Source organism: Coffea arabica, chromosome 9e (genome assembly GCF_036785885.1).
Source record: "Coffea arabica cultivar ET-39 chromosome 9e, Coffea Arabica ET-39 HiFi, whole genome shotgun sequence".
NCBI lineage: Eukaryota > Viridiplantae > Streptophyta > Magnoliopsida > Gentianales > Rubiaceae > Coffea > Coffea arabica.
Window position 1 is genome coordinate 31,817,810 of NC_092327.1, and position 10,190 is coordinate 31,827,999.

The 10,190-nt window shown below is 42.7% G+C and overlaps 2 non-coding genes across 2 annotated transcripts; both read right to left on the reverse strand.

Annotated features, from left to right (window-relative positions):
• Window positions 1–3,135: 3,135 nt before the first annotated feature.
• On the reverse strand, window positions 3,136–3,242 carry LOC113710764 (small nucleolar RNA R71). Its single transcript, XR_003452950.1, has one exon. It is a non-coding gene; the product is annotated as a small nucleolar RNA R71 (small nucleolar RNA).
• Window positions 3,243–10,083: 6,841 nt separating this feature from the next.
• On the reverse strand, window positions 10,084–10,190 carry LOC140014917 (small nucleolar RNA R71). Its single transcript, XR_011821663.1, has one exon. It is a non-coding gene; the product is annotated as a small nucleolar RNA R71 (small nucleolar RNA).

Consider the following 10,190-nt stretch of genomic DNA (forward strand, 5'->3'; position numbering starts at 1 on the left):
GGAATGAGCCATTTTGGACTTTCTTAAAACCGACCCTTGGATTATTTACTACCATTAGGGAGCCAAGTTGAGCCTTAACTCCTACTCTTCGCTTGAGACCCTAGTTCCTAGCCGTAAAACATCTCTTTAGACTTTCTTTTTGTACCTCGTGTGAAGAAGTGCTTTGATTTCATTATACAGACTTTTGGAGTATTATTCGAAGGGCATTACACCCATTTATGCACCGAAAAAAAAAACAAAAAAAAAACAAAAGAAAAAAGAAGGGATGTGAAAAGAAGACAAAGTGCAGGAAACCAGCAAGTCAAGTTGACCTTTAGGGTGCTGGTTGGGAGTATTGAAAAAAAAAGCAAAAGAAAAAAAAAAAAAAAAGGGGGAAAAGAAAACGAGAGGGGAAGTAGATGAATGAAAAAGGAGAAAAGTCGAAAGCCGTGGCAAATGCCAATGTACTCCACTTATAAGATGGTTGAGATGCCTTGAAGCTTCAAATGTACAAGAATCTGTGTAATGAATTTCTGAGCACTTTCTTTATACTTTTGCACCCTTTCTACTCCTTTTTATCCTACCTTCTCACCCTAGCCCCATTACAACCTTTTGAAGTCCCTTGATTGCTGCATTTAAATTCATAAGTAAGTGGTAGAGATATGATATAAGAGCAAGCTTATGGTAGTGTCATTCTATTGTGTTGATTTGAGAGCCATCTTATATACATTTCATATACACTTTGGAGTGAATGAGTGCACGTTGAACTGCGAGCGTTGCTGATTTAGTATATTCTGATTTCGATAAGGTTATTGGGGAACTTGGAATGCCATTCTTGGTGTGAACTGCTGTGATTTGCTTAGCATCTTGATTTTACTTCTGAGTTAATTATGCTTGAGGGCAAGCATAGTTCAGGTGTGGGGGAGATTGATAGGTTGCATTTTAGTGGGTATTTTGGGCGTTATTGCATAATTAATTGACTGAATATTTTCGTTAATTGGGTGGATTTTACTAATATTCTGTTTTGGGTGCTAATTGCAGGAATGGGTGCCGAAAAGTGCTTAAATTTAACTTTTAGGAGATTCGTCGGACGTGGGGCCCGTTTGAGAAGCGGAAAAAAACCTAATTGTAATAGATTTTATTTTAATATATATTTCTAGGGAGTCTTGCTGCAATTTTGAGAAGTAACAATTTGTAATTTATCTCTGGCGCGGCTTAGGTTAGAGAGGGGTCTTCGTTTTTGGTTTTTGAATGAGAGGAGAGAGCCGCAGCCTGGAGGGGAAAAAGGCAACGGACAGAAGCCATCATTGTTGACTTGTGAGAAACGAATTCTTCATGTTTTGACTTGACAACTTGAGAAATCAAGCAATTGAGAAACTTTCACTCTCGTGTATCTTGACTTCAATTGGAAAAAGGAAGAAAGCTTAAAGGAGCCGCCATTGTTGACTTTGCTCTTGGGCTGTCCTACCTTGTGCGAATCGAATTGGAGAACAAAAGCAATCTCTCGTATGTTTCCACTTAACAATCGAGAGCAATACAAATTTGAGCTTTCTCCTCCTGTGGTGGACCGAAGCGGGATAATCGAAGTGCAAACCTTTCTCAGTTTTCCACGCGCGGTTTGTCCTCCATTAATGGAGGGCTAATTCTCTAATTCTAGTCAAGGGACAGCTGATGAATTGGTTCAATTAATGCTGTGAGATCTAAACCGCTTTTAATTATTTCCTCCGTTTATTGGTATTTATATGTTCTTTGCTTTTAACTGTTATAGCTCTTGTGTATGATTGATTAGTGCGCAATAATTAATTATTCATATAGGCTATTTTGCTAAATAGAGGTAATTGAATCCGTAATTGTTCGTTACCTCTATCCCAGTAGCAACTGGTATAATTGGGTTTATGTCAGGGGAATATATGATCTAGCTTAAATAAACCCTCGTAGCGTGTTTATTGGTTAGGATTGGGCCTTTCTAATTATTAATGCAATCTGGAAATTGAATCCTACGGTCGTACCTAGGGTTGTTTTTGGGTTAGAGAAATAGCTAACGGTCGTACCTTGGCTATCGATAAATTAAGGAAGGGTTGGTTGTTTAGCGCGTGCGAGACAACTAGAACCAATCTATTAGTAAATGTTGGAATTACCTTTGAATCAATGATCAGTGCATGAACCATTTCTGAAGTATACCCTTGGCTAGAGTTTCTCTCATTTATTTCTTTTAATTAATTATTTTCTGCAGTTAATTTGTTTAGTTGGCATTTGATACCAAAACCCCCCATTAATCTTGATTTGAAAAGAAACAAATATCTCTCCAGTCCCTGAGGAGACGACCCTGCTTACCACTATCTACTAGTTAGAGAACTCAGTTAAATAATTGATTCAGGTATATCGGATTAAGCAAACTCTTCGGGAACAGGGTGAATCAAGTAACCCATTGCACACCTAGAGTCCCTGCTCCAGTACTCGAATTGATTACTAGCTGTTGCAGGTGGTAGTTAGGATTTATTTATTATTATTGCACAGGTTCGGCACCTGTCAATTTTTGGCGCCGTTGCCGGGGACTGGCGTCTGAATTAGTTGTTTCTTTTTGAATTCAGTTTTTATTTTGTTTTATTTTATTTTTCTTTTTCTTGGTACTTTTGCTAGTTTATGCCCCGTTCTTCTCGCACAGGTGACTTGGTATACGATCCTGAGGTTGAGAAGGCAGCACGTAGGCGAAGGCAAGAGACCAAGAGACAAAAAGAAGGGTACTCATTTTCTGAAAACGAGTCAATAGAAGACGAATTGAGCATGGCCAACACCCAGACATTACGGGAGCTGGCTACCCCAGAACTGACTCATCAGCCCTTGTGCATCACGTTCCCAACTCTGGCTGAGAATACCTCATTCGAGTTGAAATCGGGGTTGATTCAACTCCTACCTTCGTTCCATGGCCTTTCTGGTGAGGAACCCCACAAACATATCAAGGAATTCGAAGTGGTTTGCTCTAGCATGAAACCCCCTGCGGTCACCGAAGAGCAAATACGACTCAGGGCTTTCCCTTTCTCTCTCAAGGATGCAGCGAAGGATTGGCTATACTACCTACCTGCAGGTAGTATCACCACGTGGGCACAGTTGAAAAAGAAATTTCTGGAAAAATTTTTTCCCGCATCCCGGGTTGCGAGTTTGAGAAAGGAAATATGCAGTATCAAGCAGTACTCCGGGGAATCATTGTACGATTATTGGGAAAGGTTCAACAAGTTGTGCAAGGGATGCCCACAGCATCAGATTAGCGAACAACTGTTGATCCAGTACTTCTATGAAGGGCTCCAGTCAACTGACAGGGGTATTATTGACGCTGCGAGTGGAGGAGCCCTGGCGAACAAAACACCGAGGGAAGCATGGGACCTTATTGAAGCCATGGCAGAAAACTCTCAGCAGTTCGGCTTCCGTGAGAACACTCCTACCCGTAGAGTCAATGAAGCAGAGACGTCATCCATCCAGCAGCAACTGTCAGAGTTGACGTCTGCTGTCAGGCAATTGGCCATGAGAGACACACCGCGAGCAAAGGTGTGTGAAATCTGCACTAGCATGGACCACTGCACGGATTTGTGCCCCATTTTGCAAGAGAACGGGGCGGAACAGGTAAATATGGCCGGAGGCCTGCCCGCGCCCCGCAGGCAGTATGACCCGTATTCCAACACATACAACCCCGGTTGGAGAGACCATCCCAACCTCAGTTATGGGAACAGGCAACAAGGTTCATTCCCGAATCGTCCACCAGGATTCCACCAGCCTTGGCAACCAAAATCTCAACCCTCATCCTCCAATTCAGAGAGTTCCTTGGAGGATCTAGTCAAGAACCTGGCCACGACTACTACTAACCTGGTCACGACTACTACACAGCTTCAAGAGGAGATCAGATCATTGGCCGCGAAAACCGAGCAGCTCCAGCAGGGCACCAAAGCTGACAAGAAGGACCAAGATGTTCGAATAAGTCAACTGGCAACTGCCATCAACCGCTTGGAATCTCACGTTTATGGGAAACTGCCATCGCAGCCCCAGGAAAATCCCAAGAATGTAAGCGCCATGACACTGAGGAGTGGTAAGGAGTTGGAAGGGGCTAAAGTGAAAAATTCGAAAAGCAAAAGTGAGGAGGAGATAGAAAAGGAGATTGAAGAGGAAGGGCGCATTCGCGAAGAGCCTAAGGTAACATCTATTCCTTCGATCCCTATTAAATCTAATATAGCTCCTTTTCCTTGCAGGTTGGAAAAGACAAAGAGGGCAGAAAAGGAAAAAGAAATCCTGGATGTGTTCCGCAAAGTTCAAGTAAACATCCCCCTATTGGACGCGATCAAACAGGTACCCAAGTACGCAAAGTTCTTGAAAGACTTGTGCGTTAACAAAAGAAAGCTAAGGGGTGATGAAAGAGTGATGGTAGGAGAGAATGTATCAGCTGTACTTCAAAGGAAACTCCCACCCAAATGCGGAGATCCAGGTATGTTTGCTATCCCCTGTAAGATTGGCCATTCTAGTATCAAAAAGGCCATGATAGATTTAGGGGCTTCTATTAATGTGATGCCTAAGTCAATCTATGATTCCCTAAATTTAGGACCTTTAAAAGAAACGGGGATAATAATTCAATTGGCTGATCGTACATGTGCTTACCCGGATGGGATAGTTGAGGATGTTTTAGTGCAAGTAGATGGATTAATTTTTCCTGCTGATTTTTACGTGCTTTACATGGATGATAGAAGTGCCCCGAATCCATCACCCATTATATTAGGAAGACCATTTTTGAGTACTGCCCAGACTAAAATTGATGTTAGTAAGGGTACTCTCACGATGGAATTTGATGGAGAAATAGTCCACTTTAACATTTTTGATACAATGAAACATCCTGTTAACTCTCATTCTGTGTTTGCTATGTATACCATTAATCCCTCTGTGCAAGAATTTTCTAAGTTTGCTTGTAGGGGTAGATTCAAGGTTGCTACGAACAAGTCCTATAGGATGAAAGCAATTCATGAGGTAAAAATGGAGAGAAAATTTAGGGAAAAAGTTGCACTCAATGGCCATGTGGATCCTGGAGGAGGGCCACCAATTACAAGGAAAATTCAATTACATCCAGACTAAAGAGTGGTGCTATGTCTAGCCAAAGACATTAAAGAAAGGCGCTACTTGGGAGGCAACCCAAGACTATTTGTTTTAGTTTTCATGCATTTTTGAAGTTTTAATTATGTATTAGTGTCAATTGATGGTTTGATGTTTTGTGGCAGGAGATTAGTGGTTAGGCGTGCCCACGCCAGGTGGTCACGCCTGAGGGAAAGGAATTTTCGCTCAGGTTCTGCGAACTCCATAGTAGTTAGACGTGCCCACGCCAGGTGGTCACGTTCCAAGGGAAGAAATTTTCGATCAGGTTCTGCAAACTCCATAGTAGTTAGACGTGCCCACGCCAGGTGGTCACGCCTGACGGAGGAAATTTTCGCTCAGGTTCTGCGGGCTTCAGGGCAGTTGAGCGTGCCCACGCCAGGCCCCAGCCGTCGCTGCCCGCCGCCGCCGCCCATCGCAGACCGCACGCGCAACCCAGACCGTGCGCGCAGACCGCACGCCTCCGCCACGCTCACTCCACCCCAGCGCCCAAGCGCGCTCCCTGCGCGCGACGCAGCCCAGCGATGCCGCCCCTGCGCGCCGCTCCTGCGCGCGATCCAGCCCAGGCGCGCGAGCCCTCTGCGTGCCAGCCTCCTCCGCGCCCACCCTGCTCCAGTCCGCTGCCCAGTCCGCCGCCCGCCTGAAGTCGCACAGTCTACCAGCCAGGCGCGCGCATCTCCAGCAGGTCATTGCGCGCGATCATCAAGACCACCATCGCAGGCCACGCGCGTCCCTCCTCAACCTGTCAAATGAGCTGAAAAATTTTTCTCCGGTGATATCCCTCTTTCATTTTCTGTCTCTAAGTAGCTGAGGCCAGATTACTAGCTTTTATTAGCTAATGCCAGATTTTAATTTCTTAGCTGAGGCCAGATTTTTGATTTGCTAGCTGAGGACAGAAAATTGGTGCTTGTTTGGGTGCTGTGGCATATCTGTGGATTGATTGTTGATTATTTGGTTAACGTTGTGCCCACCCAGTGATATTTGGGGAAAGCTCTTACTCTAGTTGTCTGTTTAATTCGTTTTTGGGGGAATTTTGCTGTGTTTGTCTAATTAAATAGTTTTTGGGTTGAATTTGTGGTATTTTGGGAAAATTTTGCTGCTGACAGGTTTAACTAATTCTTGGGGATGTGTTCATCGGCCGTTTCTGCACTTGTCTGTGATTGGAAGCTGTATTTAGTTGTCATTTGCTTTGTTGGCTGTTTGTTGACCTCTTTGGAATCCCATTTCCTTGCCTCCACCTTGCCCTCTGATTTCCAATGACTAAACCAAAAAAATAAGGGCCAGAGCACATGGACACTCGTATGGATCGGATGGAGCGTCAAATGGGCGGGATGGCCCAGAATATAGCGCAGTATCTCCATCACGTGGGCTTCCGCCCGCCTTTCCCTCCGCAGCCATGATTTGAATTTCTGCCCTCCTCCGTTGTCAGGGAAGTGTCGTTGCCCCAATACCTCTAATTTGGTCTTACTTTGCTTACATTGAGGGCAATGTAAGGTTTAGGTGTGGGGGAGGGTTAACTATGCTTTGGTTGTGCTTTTCGTTGTCTGATTGAGTTTTTCCTTGCCTTAGTAGTTGTCTTTTCTTTGAACGATGATGAATGCGAATTGGGATATAAGCGTACATAGTAAGTTCATGCCATGGGGTGTTCCACTTTCCTTGATACTGAATTGATTGATTAATATGCTGAACTTGACATAAATTTGACCACTTGTGCGATTTTTGGGCCTAATTTTTCGTTTGATTGAGTGGTTAGTGCACATGGTTTGTCATTCTAGAACTTGCTCGGTTATGCATGTCAAGACCACATTTACATGAGTTTAATGCATTAAAATGATAGGGCACCTAGGAATGAGCCATTTTGGACTTTCTTAAAACCGACCCTTGGATTATTTACTACCATTAGGGAGCCAAGTTGAGCCTTAACTCCTACTCTTCGCTTGAGACCCTAGTTCCTAGCCGTAAAACATCTCTTTAGACTTTCTTTTTGTACCTCGTGTGAAGAAGTGCTTTGATTTCATTATACAGACTTTTGGAGTATTATTCGAAGGGCATTACACCCATTTATGCACCGAAAAAAAAAACAAAAAAAAAACAAAAGAAAAAAGAAGGGATGTGAAAAGAAGACAAAGTGCAGGAAACCAGCAAGTCAAGTTGACCTTTAGGGTGCTGGTTGGGAGTATTGAAAAAAAAAGCAAAAGAAAAAAAAAAAAAAAAGGGGGAAAAGAAAACGAGAGGGGAAGTAGATGAATGAAAAAGGAGAAAAGTCGAAAGCCGTGGCAAATGCCAATGTACTCCACTTATAAGATGGTTGAGATGCCTTGAAGCTTCAAATGTACAAGAATCTGTGTAATGAATTTCTGAGCACTTTCTTTATACTTTTGCACCCTTTCTACTCCTTTTTATCCTACCTTCTCACCCTAGCCCCATTACAACCTTTTGAAGTCCCTTGATTGCTGCATTTAAATTCATAAGTAAGTGGTAGAGATATGATATAAGAGCAAGCTTATGGTAGTGTCATTCTATTGTGTTGATTTGAGAGCCATCTTATATACATTTCATATACACTTTGGAGTGAATGAGTGCACGTTGAACTGCGAGCGTTGCTGATTTAGTATATTCTGATTTCGATAAGGTTATTGGGGAACTTGGAATGCCATTCTTGGTGTGAACTGCTGTGATTTGCTTAGCATCTTGATTTTACTTCTGAGTTAATTATGCTTGAGGGCAAGCATAGTTCAGGTGTGGGGGAGATTGATAGGTTGCATTTTAGTGGGTATTTTGGGCGTTATTGCATAATTAATTGACTGAATATTTTCGTTAATTGGGTGGATTTTACTAATATTCTGTTTTGGGTGCTAATTGCAGGAATGGGTGCCGAAAAGTGCTTAAATTTAACTTTTAGGAGATTCGTCGGACGTGGGGCCCGTTTGAGAAGCGGAAAAAAACCTAATTGTAATAGATTTTATTTTAATATATATTTCTAGGGAGTCTTGCTGCAATTTTGAGAAGTAACAATTTGTAATTTATCTCTGGCGCGGCTTAGGTTAGAGAGGGGTCTTCGTTTTTGGTTTTTGAATGAGAGGAGAGAGCCGCAGCCTGGAGGGGAAAAAGGCAACGGACAGAAGCCATCATTGTTGACTTGTGAGAAACGAATTCTTCATGTTTTGACTTGACAACTTGAGAAATCAAGCAATTGAGAAACTTTCACTCTCGTGTATCTTGACTTCAATTGGAAAAAGGAAGAAAGCTTAAAGGAGCCGCCATTGTTGACTTTGCTCTTGGGCTGTCCTACCTTGTGCGAATCGAATTGGAGAACAAAAGCAATCTCTCGTATGTTTCCACTTAACAATCGAGAGCAATACAAATTTGAGCTTTCTCCTCCTGTGGTGGACCGAAGCGGGATAATCGAAGTGCAAACCTTTCTCAGTTTTCCACGCGCGGTTTGTCCTCCATTAATGGAGGGCTAATTCTCTAATTCTAGTCAAGGGACAGCTGATGAATTGGTTCAATTAATGCTGTGAGATCTAAACCGCTTTTAATTATTTCCTCCGTTTATTGGTATTTATATGTTCTTTGCTTTTAACTGTTATAGCTCTTGTGTATGATTGATTAGTGCGCAATAATTAATTATTCATATAGGCTATTTTGCTAAATAGAGGTAATTGAATCCGTAATTGTTCGTTACCTCTATCCCAGTAGCAACTGGTATAATTGGGTTTATGTCAGGGGAATATATGATCTAGCTTAAATAAACCCTCGTAGCGTGTTTATTGGTTAGGATTGGGCCTTTCTAATTATTAATGCAATCTGGAAATTGAATCCTACGGTCGTACCTAGGGTTGTTTTTGGGTTAGAGAAATAGCTAACGGTCGTACCTTGGCTATCGATAAATTAAGGAAGGGTTGGTTGTTTAGCGCGTGCGAGACAACTAGAACCAATCTATTAGTAAATGTTGGAATTACCTTTGAATCAATGATCAGTGCATGAACCATTTCTGAAGTATACCCTTGGCTAGAGTTTCTCTCATTTATTTCTTTTAATTAATTATTTTCTGCAGTTAATTTGTTTAGTTGGCATTTGATACCAAAACCCCCCATTAATCTTGATTTGAAAAGAAACAAATATCTCTCCAGTCCCTGAGGAGACGACCCTGCTTACCACTATCTACTAGTTAGAGAACTCAGTTAAATAATTGATTCAGGTATATCGGATTAAGCAAACTCTTCGGGAACAGGGTGAATCAAGTAACCCATTGCACACCTAGAGTCCCTGCTCCAGTACTCGAATTGATTACTAGCTGTTGCAGGTGGTAGTTAGGATTTATTTATTATTATTGCACAGGTTCGGCACCTGTCAATTTTTGGCGCCGTTGCCGGGGACTGGCGTCTGAATTAGTTGTTTCTTTTTGAATTCAGTTTTTATTTTGTTTTATTTTATTTTTCTTTTTCTTGGTACTTTTGCTAGTTTATGCCCCGTTCTTCTCGCACAGGTGACTTGGTATACGATCCTGAGGTTGAGAAGGCAGCACGTAGGCGAAGGCAAGAGACCAAGAGACAAAAAGAAGGGTACTCATTTTCTGAAAACGAGTCAATAGAAGACGAATTGAGCATGGCCAACACCCAGACATTACGGGAGCTGGCTACCCCAGAACTGACTCATCAGCCCTTGTGCATCACGTTCCCAACTCTGGCTGAGAATACCTCATTCGAGTTGAAATCGGGGTTGATTCAACTCCTACCTTCGTTCCATGGCCTTTCTGGTGAGGAACCCCACAAACATATCAAGGAATTCGAAGTGGTTTGCTCTAGCATGAAACCCCCTGCGGTCACCGAAGAGCAAATACGACTCAGGGCTTTCCCTTTCTCTCTCAAGGATGCAGCGAAGGATTGGCTATACTACCTACCTGCAGGTAGTATCACCACGTGGGCACAGTTGAAAAAGAAATTTCTGGAAAAATTTTTTCCCGCATCCCGGGTTGCGAGTTTGAGAAAGGAAATATGCAGTATCAAGCAGTACTCCGGGGAATCATTGTACGATTATTGGGAAAGGTTCAACAAGTTGTGCAAGGGATGCCCACAGCATCAGAT